Genomic DNA, 17,983 nt, shown 5'->3' on the forward strand with positions numbered 1-17,983 from the left:
GCATTTGAGAAGTAGGCGATTGATTTTTTTGGGCCATTTCAACCCCTTGGAAAGAAAACAGGTGCATGCTATATTATCATAGTGACATAATACCTAACCAGATGGGTGGAAGCACAGTCGGTTAAGAATTTTACAGGGTCCACGACAACAAAATTCTTGTTTGAGCATATCTTAACAAGATTTGGCTGCCCAAAAGTGTTTATGAGTGATAGGGGTATGCATTTCTGAATGAAATGATCAGTGTGTTGACTGAGGAATTCCAGGTCTACCATCAGAAGAATACACCATATCACCAGCAGGCGAATGGACCTGTTGAAGCCTTTAACAAGATTTTGGAGAATGTGCTGACAAAGATTTGTAACACACAACAGAATGACTATGATGTGTGCGTACCTGTAGCACTCTGGGATTATAGGAATACTTGTAAGAAGCTGACAGGGCAAACTCCGTTCAGATTAGTATATGGGCTCGAAGCCGTAATGCTGATGGAGTACATTGTTCCTAGTTTGGGTGTAGCAGCTCTGACGAATATGGTGGATTGTGAGGCCTTTGAGAAACGACTCGCGTAACTGATGGAGCTTGAAGAAGATCGATTTTTGGCAGGATTCCATCAACAAGTACAAAAGGAACATGAAAAGGCATGGCATGATCGCCATATCAAGCTTCACACATTCAAGGTAAATGATCTTGTCCTGTTATATGATAGTAAATCCACTAAATTTCCAAGTAAATTCCAGATGCATTGGTTAGGGCCCTACATTGTCAAAGAAATTACAGATGGAGGCACAATTTAGCTCATGAAGCTGAATGGGGAACCCTTCCCAGGAAGAGTGAATGGGAGCAGGTTGAAGTTGTATACAAGGGACCCTACACAATGACTATATGGAAACAGGATAATATTAGTGCTCCAGGCAGTTGTAAGGGAGCGCGAGACTATAAACTACACTTCCAAACTTGGAGGACAATGCATCAAGTAGGCTGTGCAGAGAATGATGAAGATGGAACCAATGAAGTTGCGATCAGGAAGCTGCGCCATGGGGGAAGGTACCACGCAACGCAATAGGAAAATTATTTTTGGAGTTACTAGTCATGAATTGATGATGAGAAGACGGTTAAGTGGAGTGGGGTGGCAAAAATTAAGGCAAACATCTTTGAGGATATACTGCCAAAACAAAATTTATTATCAGAATTTGCGGGGGATGGTCAGATTTGAATTCAAAACCCCCTATAGATTACACGTGCCGGTCCAACAGAGAACACTTTTCACTCTGATACTTGTTGTTGAATTTCACTGTCTATCGCCTATGAGCCAAGCATTTTGGGAAGATTTGGTTGTGAGCCCCGTGTTTGCCGAATTGCCTGAGATAAACCATAATCTTATTCTTGAGAAAATTTCTACACCAAGCCCTACTGAAACTGTTAGTGATGGCAATGCTGTCTCTGACGCAAAAGCCTCAGAAGTTGTAAGTGTGGAAGCTCCAGTTACTGTGCCTACGACATCGAGGTCGCCTAGGCCGAAGCACACCCCTACCAGAAAAACACAACTAGCCAAGCCAAAACAACCCATGAAGGATAAGCAGAAGAAGGTGCCAGTGCACGCATCACCAAGGAAGCATACCAAAACATAGGAAAAGAAGAAGAAATATAAGCAGCCAGAGAGAGTAGTGGACCTGGAGGCAAAATAATTCCAGGGAATGGAGATATTGATGCCGAAGGAGTGGAACCCATGACGAGGCTGCCAAAGTATGTCCCTCTGCGGAAGGGAAAATCAAAGGTAACGAAGGACCCTGATACTGGGAAGTTTATAGTATCCATGCCCCTGCTGCCTGAGAAGGTCCCCTTTGAAGGTCTTCAGCTCGCGCGGATCCCGTTGTTAAAAATGGAGGATTGGGACCTCGCGGGCCACACTAAGTTTCCACATTTGGTGATGGAAAAATATATGAGAAAGATTTATTATGAAGAAACCTGTGTTACAATGTTGGAGCCGATGGCATGGGTCCACACAGTTTAACAGTCAGGATTGTTGAACATGCTATTAGTGCCACATTATCACCACTCTAACATAAATACTGTGTGTGTGCGCCAGCTCCTCGTGTTAGTGCATGATGGGTGCTTATGGCTAGGAGAGCCTATCCCCATCATGGACATGTTGATTCACAGAATCGCGCATCTACCTTACAAATGCATGAACCCTGCCAAGGAGTTTGGAGGGAAGACTGGGAAGAAAGATCTTGCAAACAAGATGAAGAAGGAATACGATCTCCTTAAGAAGTCACGAGGGTATTCCATTATCTCTATTACACACCAGGAAGTTCAATTTGATGCCTATATTTTAGCAGGGAAGGTTATGAGAAAATGTCGCGCAGATGAAGTTCCAGTGGTAGTGGTTTCACTGGCTATGCAGTGTGTGAAAGGCGTACAATTTAATTGGGCTAGTTACCTTTGTCATGAGTTCCTAGAAAACTGTCGCGAGGCCCAGGAGGAAACTAAGACGTTCCACTACACTTGGTTGCTGCTATTAATTGTGCTCATTGCATGGATATTATCGGAGGATAGCCAATTTCCTCCTCTCAAGGAAGGATTGTTGAAGGCCGTGCATTACAAAAACAAGGATATTTTGGAATTTTGTGGAAATGGATCTCCATATGGAAATCAATCAACATCCAAGGTTGTCCCTAGCCTTGTTCACATAGTTGTCAGCCTACGTGGCATTCAAGGCTGACTTCCACAGAGTCTATATCCAAGCACAGAAGGATCCAGAGCAGAAATGACACCAATTTCCCTATTTGGTGTTAGAAATAGTTGTACAGGAGATTGTAGGGTTATGGCCTAAAGAGTGGTGTGCCCCATCAGAGTTAGATGTTGGAACAAGCACAAGTGTGGAAAGTTTTCCTAATCAGAAAAGAAATGAGGCCAGTAAGAAAGTTGCATGTACCCTAGAAGAACATAAAAAGAAGGAAGATGTAGAAATGGATCGCATAGAGAAAGAATGCACTACTATGAAGGAGGTGGAAAAAGAACAACGTGAGTCGCAGAAAAGTGATAAGTCGCCTTTGCTAGAGACATAGGAAGAAGAGATTTTAGGCCACGGAGGAGGCGGTGATGAGGGGAAGAGCATGCCATTTATTTTGAAAATATGTGGCACAAAGAAAAAGGGCGGAACACGAAAAACATAAATCTGATAAAACATAGGTTGATCCCATGGTATTAACATAAATCTATATCGACAAGATCAATGATAGAATTAGGGATAACGCAATATAAGTGCTACAACAGTTTGAGAAGCAATGCATGCAGATGTTGGGGAGCGTCCAGAAGGATCTGCATGAGCTGCAGATCCAAACAAGAAGAATATAGGTGGGCATTGGGCAAACAACACAAAGAAAGCAAGCCTGACACTCGGGACAAGGCAAGTAGCAGAGCTAGTAAGGACCCTGGGTCTCCGAACTATACCATTTCCAGAAGGGTCTGCTCGCGTAGAGTCAGCCGATTATCGTATTATACTTAGTACAATCAAGGATATAGTATTGAATATAGCAATGCTCTCTAACAAAACCCTCCACGCGTTGCAGAAAGGGGTAGCAGATGAATTGAGAACTAGGGAGCAGTGCGCCCTCAACCTCATAAGTGAGTACAAAGTCAACAATGAACAAATGTTCATTGAAAAGATGTGGGATTTGAAGGAAAAGGGGGCACTTTAGGCATGTAGTTCAAGTCTGGAGTCATCCATAACAGAGGCCTATAAGATAGTGCTTGAACTTCACATCCTAGAGGATGCATAGCTTGAAGCCAAAATCAGACAATTAGTCACCGGTGTGTGTGACGCTAGAGCAGAAGTTGGACGAGTAACTTTCGAGTTCAACATGAAGATTGCAGAGCTGCAGTTGAAGTTGCAGCCCATGACTCTGCCTGAGGTCTAGGAGTAGCACAGAATCACGATTAAGGAGGGAATGGCTACTTTGGATACCATAGTCACTGACTGTGCAGCACTGTTTAATCAATATATGGAGCTATTGACCAATATGTAGGAGGATCCGAACCTACAAACATTAAACATAGAGGTAAGGGAGATGCAACGCCAATATGATGAGGTTAGGGTGACTGTGCGCACCTTAGCACTAGTGCAACGCCTTGCCAAGTTACAGGAAGGAAAGCAGCTACTGGCATAGGTAGAGGAAGCACAGAAGAAAGAGGCCTTGCTAATGGCCAGGTTGCAGCCTTGGTTGGATGAGGCTTATCAGGTTACAAATTCCATTCAAGATAAGATTAAGGGACTACAACAAACAAAGTAGACGATGAGGCTAGCAGTAGAAGGACCGTCCACTTATAAATAGGTCGAGGATGTTCGACAAGAAACAACACATAGCGCTGCTAAAGTTGCAGTGATCTAGGTGGAGTTGCGGGATCTTCCAGTAAGATCACGACGCCAGAAGAGTGACTCAAGGGTGAGTCACAATATTTGTGTTGGGGGCCTGTTGGGATGGGGTCCCATGGGTTAGCTATGGTTAAGATAACCCAAATTTTGGTACAATTTTGTAAATAATGTAAAGTCTCAACGATTTGTGGATGCAGAGCTCGTAGATGAATAAGAGTCAAAGGGGCTTAGCCCTCATTTTGGATAAGCTTTGAGTCAGTTTTGAGATTTACCCATGGTCCGCGGACCATGGGATTATATGAAAGAAGTCTATAAATAGTGAGTCTTAGAAAAAGGAAAAAGTAACTAGATGGTAAGTATAGTAGAAGAGGGTAAGGGAGAAGAGTGAAAGGCTTAAGAGGACTTAGAAGAAGAAAGGCTCTACAACTGAGTGCGCAGAGACCTAGGTAGAGTACACAACTAAGTGCGTGGACCCCTGTAGCTGTGTGCGAAGGTAAGTTTGAGTCTGTAATCTGTGAATTAAGATCAATAAAGACAAGTTTCTGAAGAATTACTGAGTATTTATGTTTATCTCTATTAATGTTATATGCTACTAATAAATGACATGTTTCTATATTCAAGCTTCTGTGATCCATAATGAATTAAACAAAGTCTTTCGGTAGAAATCACATGAGAGATTTTTTTTGCCGACGCGTCCAACAAGTGTGATCGTTTTAGAAAAGCCAAATCTATCTTCAACTTGGAAACCCTTACACGAGACCGTTCAAAGTGATGAACTTTAATAGCAGTGGCCCTTCTGTATAGGGTAGTAATTGTTGTATTCAAGCTTCTATGATCCATAATGAATTAAACAAAGTCTTTTGGTAGAAATCACATGAGAGAATTTTTTGGCCGACGCATTTTGAACCAACAAGTGTGATTGTTTTAGAAAAGCCAGATCTGTCTTCAACTTGGAAACCGTTACGCGAGACCATTCAAAGTGATGAACTTTAATAGCAGTGGCCCTTCTGTATAGTGTAGTAATTGATGTATTCAAGCTTCTATGATCCATAATGAATTAAACAAAGTCTTTTGGTAGAAATCACATGAGAGAATTTTTTGGCCGACACATTTCGAACCAACAAGTGTGATCGTTTTAGAAAAGCCATATCTGTCCTCAACTTGGAAACCCTTACGTGAGACCGTTTAAAGTGATGAACTTTAATAGTAGTGGCCCTTCCGTATAGGGTAGTAAGTTCTGTATTCAAGCTTCTATGATCCATAATGAATTAAACAAAGTCTTTCGGTAGAAATCACATGAATTTTTTTTTTGGCTGATGCATTTCAAACCAACAAGTGTGAAACGCGTCAGCCAAAAAATTCTCTCATGTTATTTCTACTGAAAGGCTTTGTTTAAATGACATGTTGTATGAATTATTGATAAATTTTACGCGATTATCTTCAATCTATCTTAATAATGTACGTAATACATGTTTAAATACTTTCGCGAAGACTCTGGTGATTTTTCTTATGTTTACTGATGACTTAAGTAGATTTGTGTGAACACTAATTTAGGATTGCTTTCTGATGCGCTTAAGTAGGTAAATTGACTGTTAAAGGCTTGCAATGACTAATCGTAGACCTTCATGAAGGTCTGAAGGCTATTTTAATAGAGCTATAGTAACAAGCCTAGGGGTTACCGATCTGCACGAAGGAATATCTGAGGCACTGGAAGACATCACACTAGTCTCTGGATGTAGAAACTTGGTTCTTGCATCCCCGCATACTGCTTCAGGTGAGACTATAACTTGCACTACATGGGTTGTTACCAAAAGGGCCATTAGTGTAGGATTTTTTTGGTTGGCGCATCTAACTCCGGACCTGGGTCAGGACCCCCTAAGCCAATAGAGGCATCAACATGGATGTGGAAAGGAAGAGCCCAATTTGGGCCTTAAAGTATAGGTGCAATAGTCAACTTGTCCTTTAGGGTTTCTAGGGCCTCTTAGTAGATCTCTGAGCAGAAAAATTCAGAGTCCTTGGCAAATAGTCCAAAAAAAGGTGAGGCTACTTTGCTGAAGTCCTTTATGAATCTCCTATAGTATACAACTAAGCCCAAGAAACTTTTACATCCCTATGCTTCTGAGGAGTAGGAACCCTCTTTATGATAACACTTTTATCTCGGTCTACTTGTAGTCCTTCCTGGGATATTGAGTGACCTAGAACAATCCCTACATTCATCAAGAACTCACACTTCTCAAGACTAAGGGATATGTTCATTTCAATGCATTTGTTTAATAATTTCCCCAAGTTAGAGAGATCCTCCAAGAAATCACACCCATAGGGAGTGAAATCATCCATATAAATTTCTATAGAGTCATGGAGTAGCTATGCAAAGATGCTCAAGACTGCCCTCTGAAAAGTGGCAGGGACACTACATAATCCAAAAGGATGGAACCTATAAGAAAATGTACCCCAAGGACAAGTGAAGGTGGTTTTATCTTGGCCATCTGGGCTGATATGGATCTGATTGTAACCATTGAATCCATCTAGGAAAGAGAATAACTTCTTTCCTACAAGACCATCCAAGACTTGGTCAATGAAAGGTAGAGGGAAATGGTCAGTTTTGGTGGCTTTATTTATCTCTCTGTAGTCCACATAGATCCTCCATTTTCCATTCTTCCTTGGGACTTGAACCAGAGGAGACACCCACTCACTATATGAGATGGGGTAAATGAACCTTACATCCAACAACTTCTACAATCCTTCTTTAACTATATCCTTGAGGGCTGGGTTCATTCTCCTCTAAGGTTGGTGCACTGGCTTGTGGCCTTCCTTGATGTAAATGTGGTGAGTACACACTGAAGAGTGCACTCCCTTCATTTCCTTATAACTCCAGGCAAAGGCATCCAGATGCTCTCTTAGCATGTTCCATAACTCCTTTTTCTGATGTGTAGAGAGAAGGGTTGATTTTCAATGTTCTTTTTGGACCAAATTATAATATCTTCACATGAGTAGGACTTGAGCCAGCTAGGCAGAAATTAATCCAAGGGCTCTCTTTAGCTTTCTTTACTAACTCATCAAGAGACATGGTGTTTGGGGGCTAATTCTGGAGGATTTGATCAATCGAGTTGTCTTCATTAGGTTTCCCCCCTTCTATAGTAGCATCTAGGATATAGACTGGGTAAGAGGTGGTAGAGTAGACTTCATATTCCTCCTCGTCTTCCAACCATAAAGGTAAGTCATTCTCTAGAGATGGTTGCGGAGGAGGGTACATGACCAATTGTTTGACAAATGCCCATTTTTAATGGTCATATTCCTAGCCCTGAAACTTATGTAAGCATCAGCAGTGGCTAACCATGGCCTTCCAAGGATGAGATGATAAGCATTGAACATGGTCTTAGGTTGGATAACTAAGAAGTCAACAAGGTATTCCTAGGATTCAATGGAGACCATCACATCCTCAACAACTCCCTCAGGAGCTACTATGGATCTGTCTGCCAGCTGCAAGGCTATTGTGGTCTTCCTTAATGATCATTGGAATAGTCTCCTTAGTCATCAGATTGATGGTAGCCCAAAGATTGATCAAGGTATGGGGGAACATGTTGGGATGGGGTCCCCTGGGTTAGTTTTGGGGTAAAAACCCAAGTTTTGATGTAAAGTTTGATAAAAAGACGTAAAGTCTCCACGAATTATGGATGCAGAGTGTGTAGGTAGACATGAGGCAAAATGAGTTTTTACCCTCACTTATGTAAAAGATTGAGTCGGTTTTTAGATCTACCCTTGGTCCACGGACCATGGGATTGTATAAATAGGTGTGTCTTAGAGAGTCTAAGGTAGATCTATGATTTTGTCTATGGGTACGATGAAGGGAGTCTTAGGGAGTTAGCACAGAGAAGTAAGTCTTATAGGGGGAAAGGCTCTACAACTAAGTGAGCAGAGGCCTAGAGTAGAGTCCACAGTTGAGTGCGTGGACCCCTACACTTTAGTGTGCAGGGAAGTTTTGAGTCTGTAACCTTGTATTGAAGATCAATAAAGAAGACTGTTGGAGAAATTCATATGCATTATCTATTTCCTTCTGCCGTTTATGTTTGTGATATATGTTGTGATGAGATAATGTCTTTATGAAATAATGATGTATTGATGCACGAATCTATTGGATAAGTCTTATTAATCGAACGCAATGCATGTTAAGTATTTACAAGAAGGTTATGATACTTTTTGTTAAGTTGATTAAGAACTTAAGAAAATTTGTGTGGACTCTGATCTAAGGCTAGTCTATGATGTGTGTAATTAGATAACCTATCTATTAAAGGTCCACATAAGCCAATCATAGACCTTTGTGGAGGTCTAGAGGCCATTTGAAGGAAGCTATAGTGCCAGGCCCTAAGGGCTTAGATATCTACGTGAAGGCAAATCTATGACATAAAGAGGGCATCACACTAATCTCTGGATGCGAAAACTTGGTTCCAGCATCCCCACATACTACTTCGGGTGAGACTTCAGTTCACACTAAGTGGGTTGATGCTGAAAGGTCCAGTAGTGTAGGGATTTTTTTAGTGCAACTAACTCTGAACCTGGGTCAGGACCCACTAAGCCAACAAATGGTTCCATTGCCGGGACAGGGATATGCATAAATATATATGTGATGTCACATCACTGGAATCATACCAAAGGAAATTGAGAAGTGGTTGGATAGAAAGATCCACAAATTCGCGGTGTAGGAAAACAAGAATCCACGCCTGTCAAAAGAACAGTCGTTGGAAAGATATTTGTATACAGAAATACACGAAAGTTTCTTCCACACCTTCCTGATTGAGCTATATGAGTGGATAGCTAAATTGGCAGATGGCCAAGGAAGGTGGAGACTTGATGGTCCAATAGTGTGGACTTTGGAAATAGTGCAGAGGTTGGAATCTTCTGAAGATAAGATCACGCACGTTGTTTATCATTGGATTGATCGAGTCATAGGGGGATTTGTAACAGAGTTCGCAGTTAATACCTCAGTCAGCTATAGTGAAGAAGAACGATGCTTCTTCAAAGGACCGTGAGGTAAGTATCTAAGATCTTTGAATACCTAGATTAAGATGATGTTGTTTGAAAACGTGTTATGCCATTGCCTTGATGTTTGGAGCTACGTGAAGTGGAAAGATTTTTAGAGATCAAGGAAAAATAGTTCCTGAATATAGCCCGTTGATCGAGCCTCCTTCTAATGATGACAAGGGTATGGTACAAGCTTCACCACAAATTGTTGTACAACTAATAAGGCAGGGTTTTCTGTGAACTCATCATCCATCCACTCCACCTCCACCTTCACCTCCACAACATACAACTTCACCCACACCGCCACCACCACTACCACCATTCAACATGTCAAATACAATGAAGTTGCTAGTTTTCAAGGGTATAGGGAGTGAGGATACAAATCAATTTTGGTTTGTTGCGGATATTGTGTGGATAGCACAACAAGTTACTGATGATAATATGAAGAAGGTGTAGTTGGTTACTGCTTTGTAGGATCACGCACTGTCATGGTATATCAAGTACTGCACTGATAATCCTTTAGCATCATTAGCTGACACTAAGGTTGCTCTGAACAAGGAATTTAGTAACCCTAAGTTTGACTCACAATTAGTAGTTGGATTCAAGGAAATCATGATGAAGGCTGGTGAAATGCCCTGGAAATTAGATCAAAGATTGAAGTGTGTGATCCATGAAGCTAACATGCAACTCATAGATAGTCATCATCACAAGTGGTTTATAGCCTCTCTCCTACCCCACCTAAGGATTGCTTTATCGTAGCAAAATATAGGGACTCAGGTGGAAGCTTTGGAAATTGCAATGAGATTGCATGAAATGCATATTTAGGACGTGTCTTTTGGAGTTCAACAAATTCACTCGCAGTTGTAGAACCTCTACTTGGAATTGCAGAGCTTGAAAAAAGAAAAATACGCTAGGCTGGAGGTGCATGAGGAAGTCTGGTGCCTCAAGTGTAAGATCTAGGGGCATGATAAATATCATTGCCTTGTCTTTGCAAATTATATCACGGGGGGAGGGGGGGGGGACCAATGCCCCTAAGGCAAGAAGCTCCAGCAGGATCAAGTGCGGGACCCACGCTATGGTGCATTATCTATCAGGTGGCCGGAAAGCATGCAACAGATAATTGTCATTTGCTGCAAAAGTTTGTGCATACACCACAACAACTATTCTGTGATTTCTATAAATTGGTGGGCCACGATGAGTGCCATTGCCATAGTTATGAAATGGTGATCGAGAGGATGCCTACATATTGAATGTAAGTAGAAGCATTGCTTCCAGATTAGAGCATTGGGGGAGTGTGCAAAGGATATCAGGGGCATGGATGGGGCCAAGGAGGAGGAGGACCTGGTAGAGGTCGTGGACAGGTCATTTTCTATAATTGCGTGATGCCAAGGAACTATGCATAGGAGTGTCTGAATCAGACACGCCTGTCATGTCAATACTACACCCAGTTTGACCATATGATAGAAAAATGCCCTATGCTGATAGCCAAGATGCAGGAGAAGAAGGAGTAGCCTCAGCACCCTACGCAACTTGCAGATGATGAGGGCTAAGCCCCGCGAGGAGGATCTGAATGTGAATATAGTGCTAAGAAGTAGAGTAACGACTGGGGATGACAAGGGAAAGCAACCTGAAGAGAATGGATGGGTCCACAAGGCTCCAGAAAAAGAAGTCGGTTTCGACCTATAACATGTGAAGGAGACATTTATCGAAGTGAAGAAAAGCGTCATTGAGGCATCTACCTTAGGAAGTTAGGACAAACTACCAGAGACTAGCGCTCCTATAGAGGTTGTTCCTTTTGTACTTATCGCGTTCCTGGAGACTTGCATGAAACTTCTGCACGATAGTAAGGTTGTGAAGGGTCTACAGTATTTGATAAACAAGTGTGCTGGTAAGGAAAATACTCCTAATGGAAACCGCGAAGTCAGAAATATCAGAAAACATAAGACAAGAATTGGGTGCGAAATGAGGCTCACTATGCAGATAGGAGATTATGAGATGGACCAGGTTATTTTGGATCTAGGGTTTGATGTGAAAATTTTGCCTAAACAGACATGGGAGAGAATGGGGAGGCCTGCATTGCAGTGGTCTCAGATTCAGCTGAGGATGGCGAACCAAAAGAAGATTATCCCTATGGGGCGACTACATGGAGTCACTGTAGATATAGAAGGTGCAAGCGCGTTGGCTGATTTTGAAGTGATAGAAATTGTTGATGACAACAATCCATATTCGTGCTCCTTGGAATTGATTGGGCCATTGATATGAACGAGGTCATCAACTTGAAGAAGTAGACAATGTCGTTTGAAAGGAAATAGCTTTGCGTTGTAGTACCATTGGACCCTATAGAAGGAACACACTATATTGAACCGGTCCGTGATTATGAAGAAAGTGATGATGACTTGGATCAGATTTACAAAATAACAATTTGAGACCAAGATTGGATTATTCCAACAACTGATGGATGGATTGCATGGGATCGTGAAATCTCCCGTACCTCAGATTCGGATGAAGAATTGGAGCACTGGAAAATAGGCTACATGAAGTATCTAAAATGCGCTACAACATGATGACTAAATCGCTGCGCTGTGTGTCATCGGAGGTAAGAAATTTACCCTATTATGATGGTTTAACTGATGTAGATAAATTCTTGGATGCTTTTGAAAGAGAAGTCCCTGAGGATCATCGCTTTCAAGTGCTAGATATAGTGTTGCGCACTACGCCCACACGGTGGTGGGCTACACACAAGGACAACTTTGATGAATGGAGCGATTATAGGAGGATGATGAGGTTGCGATTTGATCACCCTAAAATGTGATTAACTGAGAAATATGATGTGAGAATTGATCCTCGAGATCATTTGGAAAATGGACTAAAGTATATGGAATGGAGCCACAATGAGAGTGGGTGCACTTATTATGTCATACTTTGGATATAATCCCTATGAATTGGTACCTAGAAATGGAGCTCCGCCATGGAACCACGGAGTGGGACATATTAAGGGAAGGATTCTTGATGACCTTCAGTTTTGAGGATGGGTTCTGTTAGGTTCCTATACCAATAGGAGTCATAATTTTGAATGACTAAGGTGAAACCTTGTAATATTGTACATACCTTTTCTTTCTGCAAATGTTTACCATATTAAGAAAATTAAAAAATTTAAAGAGGGTATGTCCTAAAAGAATAATCAAAGGACAAAAAGAATGGAAAAGGTAAAAAATTAAAATATATGAACCCCAAAGGAAAAAAAGAGACCATGAAAGTGGGCAAGTCAAAATGCCATTGCTATTTAATTTTATGCATAATAATGATTGTGTGCAGCTTGTTACTTATGCCACAGTCCATAATAGTCAAAATGATTAAACTTGGCTATTCCATGTTTTGAATTTTATGTTTATAGTCAGTGAATAAAATCTGACCAAACAGTGTAATCTTGGTAGATCATTAGATAGGTAGAGTGAATAAAAGGAGCTCATCTATTTAATCTGAGCCCTTGGATGTGATAAGGTTAGAATTAGATAGTTTACTTTGTAAAAGAAAAGAAAAAGATTGATAAGGGTTTGCTAGCCTAAATGCACCCAAATAGAGTGAAGAAACAATGGTAGGATGAGTAAGTGGGTAAGTAGTAGAAAGGTTGCAGAAATATCATGTGATTATACAAAAGCACTTATGTCATTATCTTAAATGCAATTTTCAATAATGTATAAGTAGTGGACAAAGAAAAAAACAATGGTTCACAACATCGTTTATTTAACAACCCCTCATTTATTTCACTCCACTTTACTAATTTCCATTTCATAATAAAAATATTAATACCTATAGTTCTTTAAGTCAAAGAGGCTCATAGCATTTCTTTGACTTCTGGTGGGACCAAACCCTCAGCTTGATGAATTAAGAAGGAAAGGTGTTAAAATCCCTTATAATTCATTCATCCCCCTCACCAAACCCCTTTTCCTAAGGTTAAATTATTTTTACCTAGGAAGACCCCATGATAAATATATTTTATGCAAAAACCCATCAAAATACATTTATCCTAAGTACTAAGTGTATGGAAAACGCATAATGTTTTGTATACCTAAGTACAATACTGCTCATTTCACCTCATATTAACTTTTTATTAAATATATAAAATTCCCAAAAACCCCATTAGCCTGTATATGTTTAACTCCTTTACATAAATAATCCCACCCCTTAGTTTATTTATAAACTATATAACTACTCCATATCCCACAAAATATATTAAAACCCCGCCCACAATCCTTAATCCCATATTAAAGCACCCCCGATGAGATTAAGCTTTAATTTAATCCTATACAATCGGTCATTAGACCCAGGGGCCCCCTGAAAGCTTTTTGCATAAATCACTGTGCAACTCCATCGCCCGACCACCGTTGATTGTCCCTCCCCTGCATCCAACGACTCACGTCCATATTGGCCTGGCCTGATGTCTATCCTTTACCCGTTTGATAAGGTGGTTTTCCTCCTAACACCCAATGCTACATGTCAAACGATGAATGGAATCAGTTGACCCCTCCCGAATACTGCCCGCACCACAAAAGTGGTGCGATGGCCCTCCAAACCGCTTCCCCCATTTAACTGAAAAACTGCCATTGTTCATCAATCAATGAACCTGTCAAAATTAACCTTTTTTCTATATAAACCCAATTACCCCTATTTTCACTCTTTTCGCACATTTGCTATTGAGAACTCAGAAAGCTGTTGTGACCCCTGCAAACAACAAATTTTCTCACAGACCTTTGCCATTGCTCCATAGACGTTGCAGACAACCCAACTCATTCATCAGTCCATAGCAGAGCCATACGAACCTCTGTAGCTGCCATCAACCACCATATACAGTCAATTTCACCTAATTCCAGGTATTTAACCATGGAATACCAACTCCATTGTCAAATTCCAACTAAATTCACCCTCATAACACTGTTAATTAAGTAAAAAATATCAAATTTTACTTTAATTTTAACAGTCTGAGCCATAACCATCTGCAAGACCTCTGTTTACCTAAAAACCCTTTAAAAATTCCAAAAAACCTTTGCAGAAACCCCTAGAGCATAATTCAAATCCACAAGAACTGAATTATGGCTGCCCCCATCGCCATGGACGTTAGACCAATTACAACTCCCCATCTGGACCTGGACCACCTTCCCTTGGCTGACAGGGACTTTCAAATAAAAGATACCACTGCCCTAGAGACCCTGCTCAAAGTGCATTGCCAAAGTAGGGATAGATACCTTAACCAAGCTGATGAAATTGGCCTATGGGAGTCACATTTGCCCAAATACCAGTTCCCCCAAGTTCACATCTTTCCAGAGATTGTACATATGTGATATGCTTGCTATGTCACTAGCCATAGAACCATAATGTCTCATGACCAGAAGGTCCTATTCACCATCACAGCTGAGTCCATAAACAAAATGCTGCAGTTCCAACCAGGGTCAAACCTAACCCCACTCTCAATTGGAGACCTATTGGACCACTATCCCAAGATTAGCCCTGAAAAATTGGCCCAGCTATTCCAAACCTTCATCAGGGAGGAAAAACACATCCCTAAAGACTCCCCTCCATATGTAGCAGCTATTTTCTCTCCATGGGGCCAGAACATTGTAACCATGATATCATGTGCTTTAGGTTATACCACAAGTGAGTACATTGATGAAATCATCCTTGCTTTCATGTCCATCTATACTCCAGGACAACCCACTGCAACCATATATGAATTTTCCACATTCATAGCTGATAGAATGCATGAGAAATTCAAAAGAATTGGAAATGAGAGGGTGTTCAAATACTCTTCTATATTATACCATCTATTTTTGTACTATCAGTCAGAGAAGTTTCCTTTTACCCTCCAAAATCTTGACACCAGGGGCCAACCCAAATTTGTTACCTTTTGGACCCCACTTTTCCATGAGTTTATATCACCATATACCTACTCAGACTTTATGGATTCTTTTGTGAATCCAGTCATGACCATGCTCATTGGGAATCCTCCACCTAATATAAGCTCGGAAATAAAAAGAGTCCTCCATCTTTCCAAGCAGACCAAAGTGGGTGACTGGTACCTTTATTAGAACCACACATAAATTAGAATATATGGTTGCATGCTTGCACCATACAAGTTGCCAAGATACCTCCCCATGAGGTTGTTTGCCTTAGAGTACTATAGATAGATCATCAATGCAGGTGAAGTCAACTTCATCAATGCCAAGAAAAAGGCCTATTTCACAATCAAAGATCAATTAGGTCCCTTCATATGCAATTCCAGAGAGGCAGACCTAATTCTACAAAGCATGAAGTTCCAAAGGAGTTTTGTGTGGAGATATGACCCTTGGAATTAATTACCAAGAAAAGGCAAAAGGTCAAGCTAGGACCCTTCATCCACCACCCTGTTAGGCGTGGAATTCCCCCACAACATGTTTTGGGGCTCAAAGCCCAAGTTTTGGTTAAAGGTTTTGTAAGACTCCGCGAATTGTGGGCGCGGAGCGTGAAGTATAGGTTAAGTCATAGGGTTGTCCGCCCTAAAGTAATGTAATGTAATGTAAAGTCATGTTGGCCTACCCATGGTCTGTAGACCATGGGATTGTATAAATAGAGCGAGGCTCTAAGTTGTAAAGATAGCTAAGGAATTAGAAAGAAGAATATGAATGGTTCGAGCTTAAAGTAGGATTCTAAGTGTATTGGGTCGTAGTAGTAGGAAAATGCTTTGCAGCTGAGTGCGCAGAGGCCTAGTAGAGTCCGCAGCTGAGTGCGCAGAACCTTGTAGCTAAGTGCGCAGGGTGATGTCAAGTATGTAATCAGGATTGAAGACTAATAAAGAGAAGTTGATTCTTATTTCTTTGTGTTTGCTGTACATTGCCTTCTTTATGGTTATATTGGTTTATTTATCGCACGCACTGGCATGATTGCTGAATGCGCTGTAATAACCATTAATATTACACACACAAGTTAAGTAATTGGGTAATAATAGATTAAATAGCAAGGGAATTGGGTATTATACAGGTTGTGCCCCGAGTATGGGTGCGCGAAAACAACATCATAGGTTGCAAAGGAATAACAAGTGCATGTAGCGATGTGCATGCAAGGTCAAACTGCGGACCTCCAGAAGCCCATCAGACATCTCCAGGGTGCAAAAACCTGGTTCTAGAACCCTCCCATACTACTTCGAATGAGACCTCAGTCCGCGCTCCGTAGACTGTTGCCGAAAGGGCCAGTAGTATTGAAATTTGCTTGCTAAATCCCTCTGAACCTGGGTCAGGCCCATACAAGCCAACAAATGGTTCTGTTTCTGGGACTGGGATCTGCATAAGGGATGTCTAATGTCGTGCCACTGGAATCCAACAAAGAAAGAAATTGGATAGTGGTTGGATAATAAGATTCACGAGTTTAGCGAATCCACTAAATTTTCTTTGCATCCTTTCCTTCTGAACTATATGAGTGGATCGCGAAGTTAGCAGACAGCCAGGGAAGGTGTAGGCTCGAAAAACCAATAGTGTGGACTCTGGAAGTAGTGCGCAGACTAAAAGCATCAAGAGATAAGATAGTGTGCACTGTGGACCATTGGATCGACCGAATAATAGGAGGATTTATCACTGAGTTCACAGTCGACACGACCATCAGCTACAGTGAGGCGGAATGATATTTTCTCAAGGGACCGTGAGGTAAGTATATTAAATCTTTGAACACTTGGATTAAGATGATATTGTGTGAAAAGCGGGTATGCGAATAAATTAATGTTTGGAACTACGCAAAGTGGGAATATATACAAAAGTGTAAGTAGTGAAGAGTTGGAAAGCAGTCCCTTAATTTTACCCTCACGGGAAAGAGAGGAAGAGCTCACAAAAGTTTCCCCAAGAAGCGCAGTTAGTCTGATAAGGCAGCGAATTCCGCATTTACCACCTCCACCCACACTGCCACCTGTCTCACCCTCTTCACCTCCATCTCCACCCACCCCACCTCCTCCACCACCACAGTTTAGTATGGTGAAAGCGATCAAACTACCGATGTTCAGAGGAGTAGGGAATGAAGATCTAGACCAATTCTGGTTCATGGTAAGAGCAGTATGGGAAGCACAGGGCATCGTGGATGATAATATTAAAAAGGCTACACTGGTGAGTGTGCTATAGGATCACACATTAACATGGTATATCAAGCATTCTAATGACCACCCGAATGCAGGGATCACAGAGATCTAGGCCACGCTAAACAGGGAATTTAGCAGGCCAAAATAAGAAACACAATCAATCATCAGGTTTAAGGAGATCACGATGCTCCCAGGTGAGACCCCCTGGGATCTGGACCAAAGGCTGAAGAGTATGATCCATGAAGCCAATATGATGTTAACAGATGCACAACATCGTGCATGGTTTGTGGCCTCACTTACACCACATTTAAGGACGGTGCTGTCACAACAAAAACTTCCACCCAGGACGAAGCGTTGGAGATGGCAATGAGATTGCATGAGATCCCTATACAAGACCCTGGGTTGGGAGTCGAACAAAATCTACGCGCAACTGTAGAATCTATGTATTTGAAATGCAAAGTTTGAAACACGATAGGACACCTCGGCCAGAGTGCATG

Source organism: Pinus tabuliformis, chromosome 4_2 (assembly GCF_031772625.1).
Source record: "Pinus tabuliformis cultivar Carrire ecotype Pingquan chromosome 4_2, CPIR1, whole genome shotgun sequence".
In the NCBI taxonomy this organism is placed as follows: domain Eukaryota; kingdom Viridiplantae; phylum Streptophyta; class Pinopsida; order Pinales; family Pinaceae; genus Pinus; species Pinus tabuliformis.